Here is a 10,340-nt window from a genome sequence, read left to right as displayed (position 1 = left end):
CCCCTAGGAAGTTGATAGTGGGGGATTCAGCGATCGTAATGCCGTTGAATGTCAATGGGAGATCGTTAGATTCTCTCTTGTTCGAGATGGTCATTGCCTGGCACTTGTGTGGCGCGAATGTTACTTGCCACTTATCAGCCCAAGCCTGGATATTGTCCAGGTCTTGCTGCATTTCTACATGGACCTCTTCAGTATCTGAGGAGTCGCGAATGGTGCTAAATTTTGCAATCATCAGTGAACATCCCCACTTCTGACCTTATGATTGAAGGAAGTTCACTGATGAAGGAGTGAAGAAGGTTGGGCCGAGGATACTACCCTGAGGAACTCCAGCAGTAATGTCCTGGAGCTGAGATGATTGACCTCCAACAATCACAACCATTTTCCTTTGTGCTCGGTACGATTCCAACCAGTGGAGAGTTTTCCTCTTGATTCCCATTGACTCCAGTTTTGCTCTGGCTCCTTGATGCCATACTCAGTCAAATGCTACCTTGATGTCAAGGGCAGACACTCTCACCTCACCTCTTGAGTTCAGCTCTTTTGTCCTTGTTCGAACCAAGGCTGTAATGAGGTCAGGAGCTGAATGGCCCTGGCGGAACCCAACTGAGCGTCACTGAACAGGTTATCGCAAAGCAAGTGCCTCGTCGATGACATCTTCCATCACTATACTGATGATTGAGAGTAGACTGATGAGGCAGTAATTGGCTGGGTTGGAATTGTCCTGCTTTTTGTGTACAGGACATACCTGGGCAATTTTCCACATTGCCGGGTAGATGCCAGTATTGTAGCTGTACTGGAACAGCTTGGCTAGGGGCGCGGAAAGTTCTGGAGCACAGGTCTTCAGTACTATTGCTGGAATATTGTCAGGGCCTGTAGCCTTTGCTGTATCCAGTGCCTTCAGTCGTTTCTTGATATCACGTTGAGTGAATCGAATTAGCTGAAGACTGGCATCTGTGATGCTGGGGACTTGAGAAGGAGGCCGAGATGGATCATCAACCCGGCACTTCTGGTTGAAGATTGTCGCAAATTCTCCATCCTTGTCTTTTGCACTGATGTGCTGGGCTCCCCCATCATTGAGGTTGGGGATATTTGTGGAGCCACCTCCTCCTGTTGGTTGTTTAATTGTCCACCACCATTCATCATTGGATGTGGCAGGGTGTAGATCTGATCCGTTGGTTGTGGGATCACTTAGCCCTGTCTATTACATGCTGCTTCTGCTGTTTGGCATGAAAGTAGTCCTGGGCTGTAGCTTCATCAGGCTGACGCCTCATTTCAAGGTATGCCTGGTGCTGCTCCTGGCATGCCCTCCTGCACTCTTCATTGAATTAGGGTTGATCCCCAGCTTGTTGGTAATGTTAGAGTGGGGGAATATGCCGGGCCATGAGGTTATAGAATATGGTTGACTGCAATTCTGCTGCTGCTAATGGTCCACAGCACCTCATGGATGCCCAGTTATACATTGCTAGTTCTGTTCAAAATCTATCCCATTTAGCACAGTGGTAGTGGCACACAACACGATAGAGGGTATCCTCAATGTGAAGACGGGACATCATCTCCACAAGGACTGTGCAGTGGTCACTCCTACCAATACTGTCATGGACTGATGCATCTGCGGCAGGCAGATTGGTGAGGATGAGGTCAAGTATGTTTTTCCCTCTTGTTAGTTCCCTCACCACCTACTGCAGACCCAATCGAGCAGCTGTGTCCATTGGGACTTGGCCAGCATGGTCAGTAGTGGTGCTACCGAGCCACTCATGGTGATGGACATTGAAATCCCCAGCCAGACTACATTCTGTGCCCTTGCCACCCTCAGTGCTCCCTCCAAGTGGTGTTCATCAGTCTCTCGCTGTCTCTTGCTGGTTTGCTCAGTACCTTTCTCTGTCTGTTCATTTCTGAGTCCTGATAATCTCTTCCTGGTTTTCTGTGTGTCTTTCTCTGCCTGCCTCATTGTCAGTGCTGTTACTCCGTGTCCTTGTGTCATTGCGCAGTGAGGGTGAGTCCGTCAGCACGTGTGTTGCTGAGTCCGGGATTCTTGAGAAATCCGACTGCAATCCTATTTTTATAAAAACATTGGGGAAATAACACAAACAGTTCACTTTCAAAACATCAAGTATTTACCCATAATAACAAGATGCTTCCGAAGGCACTCGATTGCAATCAGCTTCTTCCTTCTCGTGAACACATCAATCAGTAACAAATCACTTTTGCTCACACGAACACAAGCTGCAAACACGGACCAGCCGAGTCTCTCCCACTTTGTCAACCTCTTCCTGCAGAGCCTCCTTTCCACCACCAGATGGTGATGTTGGCCACAATAAAACCAGGACAAATGGTCACAGTGAGGAGACGGTCAGTAACAGAAAATAAAACAATAACAGGGAAAACCTTTACACAACAACAGGGTACATCTTTACACAACAGAAAACATATTTACACACCACGAAATACCTTTAGACAACAGGGAGAATACAATCATACAAATGCCTTGTTTCTCCATCTCAGTCTCGTTGTCTCTCTCTCTGTCCCTCACTTTTGCTTCCTCACAGTCTATTCTTCGTTTTCTATGTGTTTTTCTCTCTGTCCCGTTGTCGATGGTGTTACTCAGCGTCCTTGTAACATTCTGTAGCCAGGCTGAGCCTCCCAACACCTGTGTTGCTGTAATAAAAACAGAAAATGCTGGAAATGCTCAGTAGGTCTGGCAGCATCTGTGCAGAGAGAAACAGTTAACAGTTCATGTCTGTTTCGTTAGTTCACATTAACTTTGTTCTCTCTCCACAGATGCTGCCAGACCTGCTGACTATTTCAAGCATTTTCTGTTTATGTTTCAGATTTCCAGCATCCGCAGTATTTTGCTTTTGTACGTGTGTTGCTATGTCTGGGACTGTTTGAGTGCAATGCTATTGCTTTATAAACAGCGTTGAAACAAACATTTATCTCGCTAACACACAGCACTAATACACAGCTGGATATAAACAGCAGCCTGCAGCAGAGGGCGCAGTGGAAGTTTATTAACACAAATAATTCACCAACATTATATTTACTGCTATCCACAATCACACCACGCTTCATCTTAACACGTTTTACTCTTTATTTACATCAACTTCTTCCTTCCAGTAAACACTTCAATTTGGAACACAGCTTCCAAATCACCTTTATTCACAAACCCGAACACACATCAGCCCAGACTTTCCCCTTTCTGTCAACCCATTCCTGCATCACTGCCTCTCCACCAACAGTTGTTGCGAGCATCATGCAATCATAGAATGGCTGCAGCACAGAAGGAGGCCATTCGGCCTGTCGAACCCGTGCTGGCTCTCTGTTAGAGCAACTCACCTCATTTCACTCCCCAGTCAGTTCAATTTTGGAGGTGGGAAAACTTCTCGAAAGAATAATTTGGGACAAAATTAATAGTCCCATGGACAAATGTGGGTTAATTCAAGAAAGCCAGCATGGATTTCTTAACGGAAAATCATGTTTAACTGTCCTGCTGTAGTTTTTTGATGAGGTAACAGAGAGGGTTGATGAGGGCAATGCTGTTGATGTGGTGTACATGGACTTTCAAAAGGTCTGGCAGCATCTGAAAGGTCACTGACCTGAAACGTTAACTTTGCTTCTCTCTGTACAGATGTTGCCTGACCTGCTGAGTATTTCCAGCATTTCTTGTTTTCATTATGGCACAGAGTTCCCTTTTCAAACTTACAGAATTAACCACAATAATGTACTCTGAGATTCAAGTTAAATATCATCCCAATATTTACACACATTATGAGTTTATAAGTTTCAGTATTAATTCCCATTAGTGCATCCTGACATATACATTAGATATAACATAACATAAGAACAGAAGAAATAGGAGCAGGAGTAGGCCATTCGGCCCCTCAAGCCTGCCTCGCCATTCAGTAAGATCATGGCTGATCTGCCCCAGACCTCAACTCCTCTTTCATGCCAGCTCTTCATAGCCCTCAACTCTCCAATATTTCAAAAATCTATTTACATCCTCTTTAAATACTTTCAGTGATTTAGCCTCCAATACTGTCTGGGGTAGAGAATTCCAGACATTCACTATCCTCTGAGAGAAGAAATTCCTTTGCATCTCAGTTTAAATGAGTGTCCCCTTATTCTGTAACTATGTCGCCTAGTTTGAGATTCCCCCACTAGTGGAAACATTTTCTCAACATCTACCCTGTTAATAAAAACAAGAAATGCTGGAAATACTCAGCAGGTCTGGCAGCATCTGTGAAGAGAGAAGCAGAGTTAATGTTTCAGGTCAGAGACCCTTCTTCACCCTGTTAAGCCCCCTCAGAATCTTGTAAGTTTCAAAAAGATCACCCCTCATTCTTCTAAACACGAATGAATAACCTGTTTAGCCGTTCTTGATAAGTCAACCCCTTCATCCCAAGAATCAGCTGAGTGAATCTCTTTTGAACTCCTCCAATGCCAGTACATCCTTTCTTAAGTCTAAATCTCAAGTGCGATATCAGATTGAGAGAATCTGAAAGATAGTATAACCTGAGATACAAACTGAGAATTCAGTTTAAAACTCCCCCGGATTGTGAAACTAAAAGATACAATAGCAATTTAATTTGTATAGACTGTGCGTTGGATCACATTCCAGCCCTCATCCAGTATCAGACTGGAAGATACTGTAGCAATTCCATTAGTGCAGACTCAGCTCTACATTACAGAGCAGGGAACATATTTAAACAACCGGGAACACTTTTACACAAGACGGATCATATTTACACAACTGAGAAGATCTTTACCCAACAGGGAACCATTTTACACAATAACAGAGAACATCTTTACACAACAGCGAATATAGTTACACAACAGAGAACATATTACACAGCAGGAAATATCTTTAAAAGAACACAGGGAACATCTTTACACAACAGAGAACACAATTACATAAATCATCAGTCTTTCGCTGTCTCTTGCTGGTTTGCTCAGTACCTTTCTCTGTCTGTTCCTTTCTGGGTCCTGATAATATCTTCCTGGTTTTCTGTGTCTTTCTCTGTCTGTTCCTTTCTGAGTCCTGATAATCTCATCCTGGTTTTCTGTGTGTCTTTCTCTGTCTGTTCCTTTTCTGGGTCCTGATAATCTCTTCCTGGTTTTCTGTGTGTCTTTCTCTGTCTGTTCCTTTCTGGGTCCTTATAATCTCTTCCTGGTTTTCTGTGTGTCTTTCTCTGTCTGTTCCTTTCTGGGTCCTGATAATATCTTCCTGGTTTTCTGTGTGTCTTTCTCTGCCTGCCTCATTGTCGGTGCTGTTACTCTGTGTCCTTGTGTCATTGTGCAGTGAGGGTGAGTCCGTCAGCACGTGTGTTGCTGAGTCCGGGATTCTTGAGAAATCCGACCGCAATCCTATTTTTATAAAAACATTGGGGAAATGAACATATTTCACTAACGGTCAGCTAAAATTTAAACCAGCAGTTAGCAGAGTGGCGCAGCGGAAGCGTGCTGGGCCCATAACCCAGAGGTCGATGGATAGAAACCATTCTCTGCTATTTATGTTTGGTAGGAACACAAACCGTTCACTTTCAAAATATCAAGTGTTTCCCCATCATAACAAGATGTGCTCGATTGCAATCAGCTTTTTCCTTCTAGTGAACACATCAATCAGCAACAAATCACTTTTGCTCACACGAACACAAGCTGCAAACACGGACCAGCCGAGTCTCTCCCACTTTGTCAACCCCTTCCTGCAGAGTCTCCTCTCCACCACCAGATGGTGATGTTGGCCACAAGAAAACCAGGACAAATGGTCGCAGTGAGGAGACGGTCAGTAACAGAAAATAAAACAATAACAGGGAAAACCTTTACACAACAACAGGGTACATCTTTACACAACAGAAAACATATTTACACAACAGGAAATACCGTTACACAACAGGGAGAACACAATCATGCAAATGCCTTGTTTCTCCATCTCAGTTTCGTTGTCTGTCTCTCTCTCTCCGTTCCTCACTTTTGCTTCCTCACAGTCTATTAGTTTCCTGTGTGTTTTTCTCTCTGTCCCGTTGTCGATGGTGTCACTCAGCGTCCTTGTAACATTGCGTAGCCAGGCTGAGCCTCCCAACACCTGTGTTATAGAACATAGAACAGTACAGCACAGTACAGGCCCTTCGGACCACGATGTTGTGCCGAACCTTTAATCTACTCGAAGATCAAAACTACCTACATACCCTTCATTCTACTATCATCCATGTACCTATCCAAGAGATGCTTAAATGTCCCTAATGTATCTGCTTCTACTACCACCACTGGCAGTGCATTCCACGCACCCACCACTCTCTGTGTAAAGAACCTACCTCTGACATCTCCCCGAAACCTTCCTCCATCACCTTAAAATTATGCCCCCTGGTGATAGCTCTTTCCACCCTGGGAAAAAGTCTCTGGCTATCCACTCTATCTATTCCTCTCATCATCTTGTACCCCTCTATCAAGTCACCTCTCATCCTTCTTCGTTCCAATGAGAAAAGCCCCAGCTCCCTCAATCTTTCTTCGTAAGACATGCCCTCCAGTCCAGGCAGCATCCTGGTAAATCTCCTCTGCACCCTCTCTAAAGCTACCTCATCCTTCCTATAATGAGACGACCAGAACTGAACACAATATTGCAAGTGTGGTCTAACCAGGGCTTTATAGAGCTGCAGCATAACCTCGCGGCTCTTAAACTCAATCCCCCTGTTAATGAAAGCCAACACACCATACGCCTTCTTAACAACCCTATCAACTTGGGTGGCAACTTTGAGCGATCTATGGACATGGGCCCCAAGATCCCTCTGTTCCTCCACATGACCAAGAATCCTGTCTTTGCGCCTGTATTCTGCATTCAAATTCGACCTTCCAAAATGAATCACTTCACACTTTTCCAGGTTGAACTCCATCTGCCACTTCTCAGCCCAGCTCTGCATCCTGTCAATGTCCTGTTGCAACCTACAACAGCCTTCCACACTATCCACAACTCCAGCAACCTTCGTGTCATCGGCAAACTTGCTAACCCAGACTTCCACTTCCTCATCCAAGTCATTTATAAAAATCACAAAGAGCAGAGGTCCCAGAACAGATCCCTGCGGAACACCACTGGTCACCGAGCTCCAGGCTGAATACTTTCCATCTACTACCACCCTCTGTCTTCTATGGGCCAGCCAATTCTGTATCCAGACAGCCAACTTTCCCTGTATCCCATGCCTCCTTACTTTCTGAATGAGCCTACCATGGGGAACCTTATCAAACTCCTTGCTGAAATCCATATACACCACATCCACTGCTCTTCCTTCATCAATGTGTTTTGTCACATCTTCAAAGAATTCAATAAGCCTTGTGCGGCATGACCTGCCCCTCACAAAGCCATGCTGACTGTCTCTAATCAAACTCTGCTTTTCCAACTAATCATAAATCCTGTCTCTCAGAATCCTCTCCAATAATTTGCCCACTACCTACGTAAGACTGACTGGTCTGTAATTCCCAGGGTTATCCCTATTCCCTTTCTTGAACAAGGGAATAACATTTGCCACCCTCCAATCATCTGGTACTACTCCAGTGGACAGTGAGGACGCAAAGATCATCGCCAAAGGCGCGGCAATCTCTTCCCTCGCTTCCCGTAATATCCTTGGGTATATCCCGTCTGGCCCCAGGGACTTATCTGTCCTCATGTCTTTCAAAATTTCCAGCACATCCTCCCTCTTAACATCAACCTGTTTGAGCATATCAGCCTGTTTCACACTGTCCTCACAAACGACCAGGTCCCTCTCACTAGTGAATACTGAAGCAAAGTATTCATTTAGGACCCCCCCTACCTCCTCCGACTCCAGGCACAAGTTCCCTCCACTATCCCTGATCGGCCCTACCCTCACTCTGGCCATCCTCTTGTTCCTCACATAAGTGTAGAACGCATTGGGATTTTCCTTAATCCTACCCGCCAAGACTTTTTCATGTCCCCTTCTAGCTCTCCTAAGTCCATTCTTCAGTTCCTTCCTGGCTACCTTGTAACCCTCTAGAGTCCTGTCTGATCCTTGCTTCCTCAACCTTAAGTAAGCTTCCTTCTTCCTCTTGACTAGCTGTTCCACATTTCTTGTCATCCAAGGTTCCTTCACTCTACCATCCCTTCCTTGCCTCATCGGGACAAACCTATCCAGCAGTCGCAGCAAGTGCTCCCTAAACAACCTCCACATTTCTGTCGTGCATTTCCCTGAGAACATCTGTTCCTAATTTATGCACCCCAGTTCCTGCCTAATAGCATTGTAATTCCCCCTCCCCCAATTAAATATTTTCCCATCCCGTCCGCTCCTGTCCCTCTCCATGACGATAGTAAAGGTCAGGGAGTTGTGATCACTATCACCGAAATGCTCTCCCACCGAGAGATCTGCCACCTGGCCTGGTTCGTTGCCAAGCATCAAATCCAACATCGCCTCCCCTCTAGTCGGCCTATCTACATATTGAGTCAGGAAACCTTCCTGGACACACCTGACAAAAACTGCTCCATCCAAACTATTTGCACTAAGGAGGTTCCAATCAATATTAGGGAAGTTGAAGTCACCCATGACAACAACCTTGTTACTTCTGCACCTTTCCAAAATCTGCCTCCCAATCTGTTCCTCCGTGTCTCTGTTGCTATTGGGGGGTCTATAGAAAACTCCCAATAAAGTGACTGCTCCTTTCCTGTTTCTGACTTCCACCCATAATGACTCAGTAGACAAACCCTCCTCGATGACCTCCCTTTCTGCAGCTGTGATACTATCCCTGATTAACAATGCCACTCCCCCACTTCTTTTACCTCCCTCCCTATTCCTTTTGAAACATCTAAACCCCGGAACATCCAACATCCATTCCTGCCCCTGTGATCTCCAAGTGTCCGTAATGGTCACAACATCGTAGCTCGAAGTACTGATCCATGCTCTAAGTTCATCACCCTTATTCCTGACACTTCTTGCATTAAAATAGACACACTTCAACCCATCATACTGGCTGAAACTTTGCCCTGTCAACTGTCTAACCTTCCTCACAGACTCTCTGCACTCGGTATCTGCCTGTTCAACAGCTACCCCATCCACTGATCCATAGCTCCGGTTCCCATCCCCCTGCCAAACTAGTTTAAACCCTCCCGAAGAGCTCTAGCAAACCTCCCGCCCAGGATATTGGTGCCCCTCCAGTTCAGATGCAACCCGTTCTTCTTGTGCAGGTCCCACCTTCCCCAGAAGGTATCCCAATGATCCACATAACTGAAGCCCTCCCTGCTGCACCAGCTCTGTAGCCACGTGTTCAGCTGCACTCGCTCTCTGTTTCTAGCCTCACTAGCACGTGGCACCGGTATCAATCCTGAGATTACTACTCTGCTCGTCCTGCCTTTTAGCTTCCAACCTAACTCCCTATATTCGCTTTTCAGGTCCTCATCCCTTTTCCCAGCTATGTAATTGGTACCGATATGTACCACGACTTCTGGCTGCTCCCCCTCCCCCTTAAGAATCCTGTAGACTCGATCTGAGACATCCCTGACCCTGGCACCCAGGAGGCAACATACCATCTGGGAGTCTCATTCGCGACCACAGAATCTCCTGTCTGTTCCTCTAACCATTGAATCTCCTATCACTATCGCTCTCCTATTCTCCACCCTTCCCTTCTGAGCCGCAGAGCCAGGCTCAGTGCCAGAGACCTGGCCGCTGTGGCTTTCCCCTGGTAGGTCCCCCCCCACAACCGTATCCAAAACGGTATACTTATTATTGAGGGGAACAGCCACAGGGGATCCCTGCACTGTGTGCCTATTCCCTTTCCCTCCCCTGACGGTCACCCAGCTACCTTTATCCTGTGACTGAGGTGTCAGTACTTCCCTATAACTGCTCCCTATCATCCCCTCTGCCTCCCGCATGATCCGAAGTTCATCCAGCTCCAGCTCCGGTTCCCTAACGCGGTCTGTGAGGAGCTGGAGTTGGGTGCACTTCTCACAGGTGAAGTCAGCAGGGACACAAGTGGTGACCCTTACCTCCCACATCCTGCAAGAGGAGCATGCAACTGCCCTAGCTTCCATCCCCTCTGCTCTAAATTGACAACAGAGAATAAAAAAATATAAAGGAAAACCTTACCTTACCAAACCCTCCACACAAGAGTCCTTTTTTTTGGTTGGAGGAGGAGGATGGGTGGGAGACACTACACGTGTAGTGTTTCGGGTTTAGCCACTGCCCGAATATATAAGTTCACTTACCCAGCAGTCCCCGTGTCCGCGTCCGCCGAATCGCCAGGTAAGTACTTTATAGTGAAACGTACCTTCCCAGCTGCCCCCTGGCTCGCACTATCACTGCTACTGCTGATCAAAGGTGTTGCTGTAATAAAAACAGAAAATGCTGGAAATG

At 46.2% G+C, this 10,340-nt stretch overlaps 1 long non-coding RNA gene across 1 annotated transcript in view; it reads left to right on the top strand.

Annotated features, from left to right (window-relative positions):
* The first annotated feature begins 5,211 nt into the window (after positions 1 to 5,211).
* LOC137350460 (uncharacterized) overlaps positions 5,212 to 10,340 on the top strand; it is a 44,715-nt gene continuing 39,586 nt past the window's right edge. Inside the window, exon 1 of the long non-coding RNA XR_010969429.1 lies at positions 5,212 to 5,298. This is a non-coding gene — a long non-coding RNA (uncharacterized lncRNA). The remainder of the gene's footprint in view (positions 5,299 to 10,340) is intronic.

The sequence above is a fragment of the Heterodontus francisci genome, chromosome 35 (assembly GCF_036365525.1).
Source record: "Heterodontus francisci isolate sHetFra1 chromosome 35, sHetFra1.hap1, whole genome shotgun sequence".
In the NCBI taxonomy this organism is placed as follows: Eukaryota; Metazoa; Chordata; class Chondrichthyes; order Heterodontiformes; family Heterodontidae; genus Heterodontus; species Heterodontus francisci.
The sequence above is the reverse complement of the archived record's forward strand: the minus strand, read 5'-3'. Positions and strand labels throughout refer to the sequence as shown.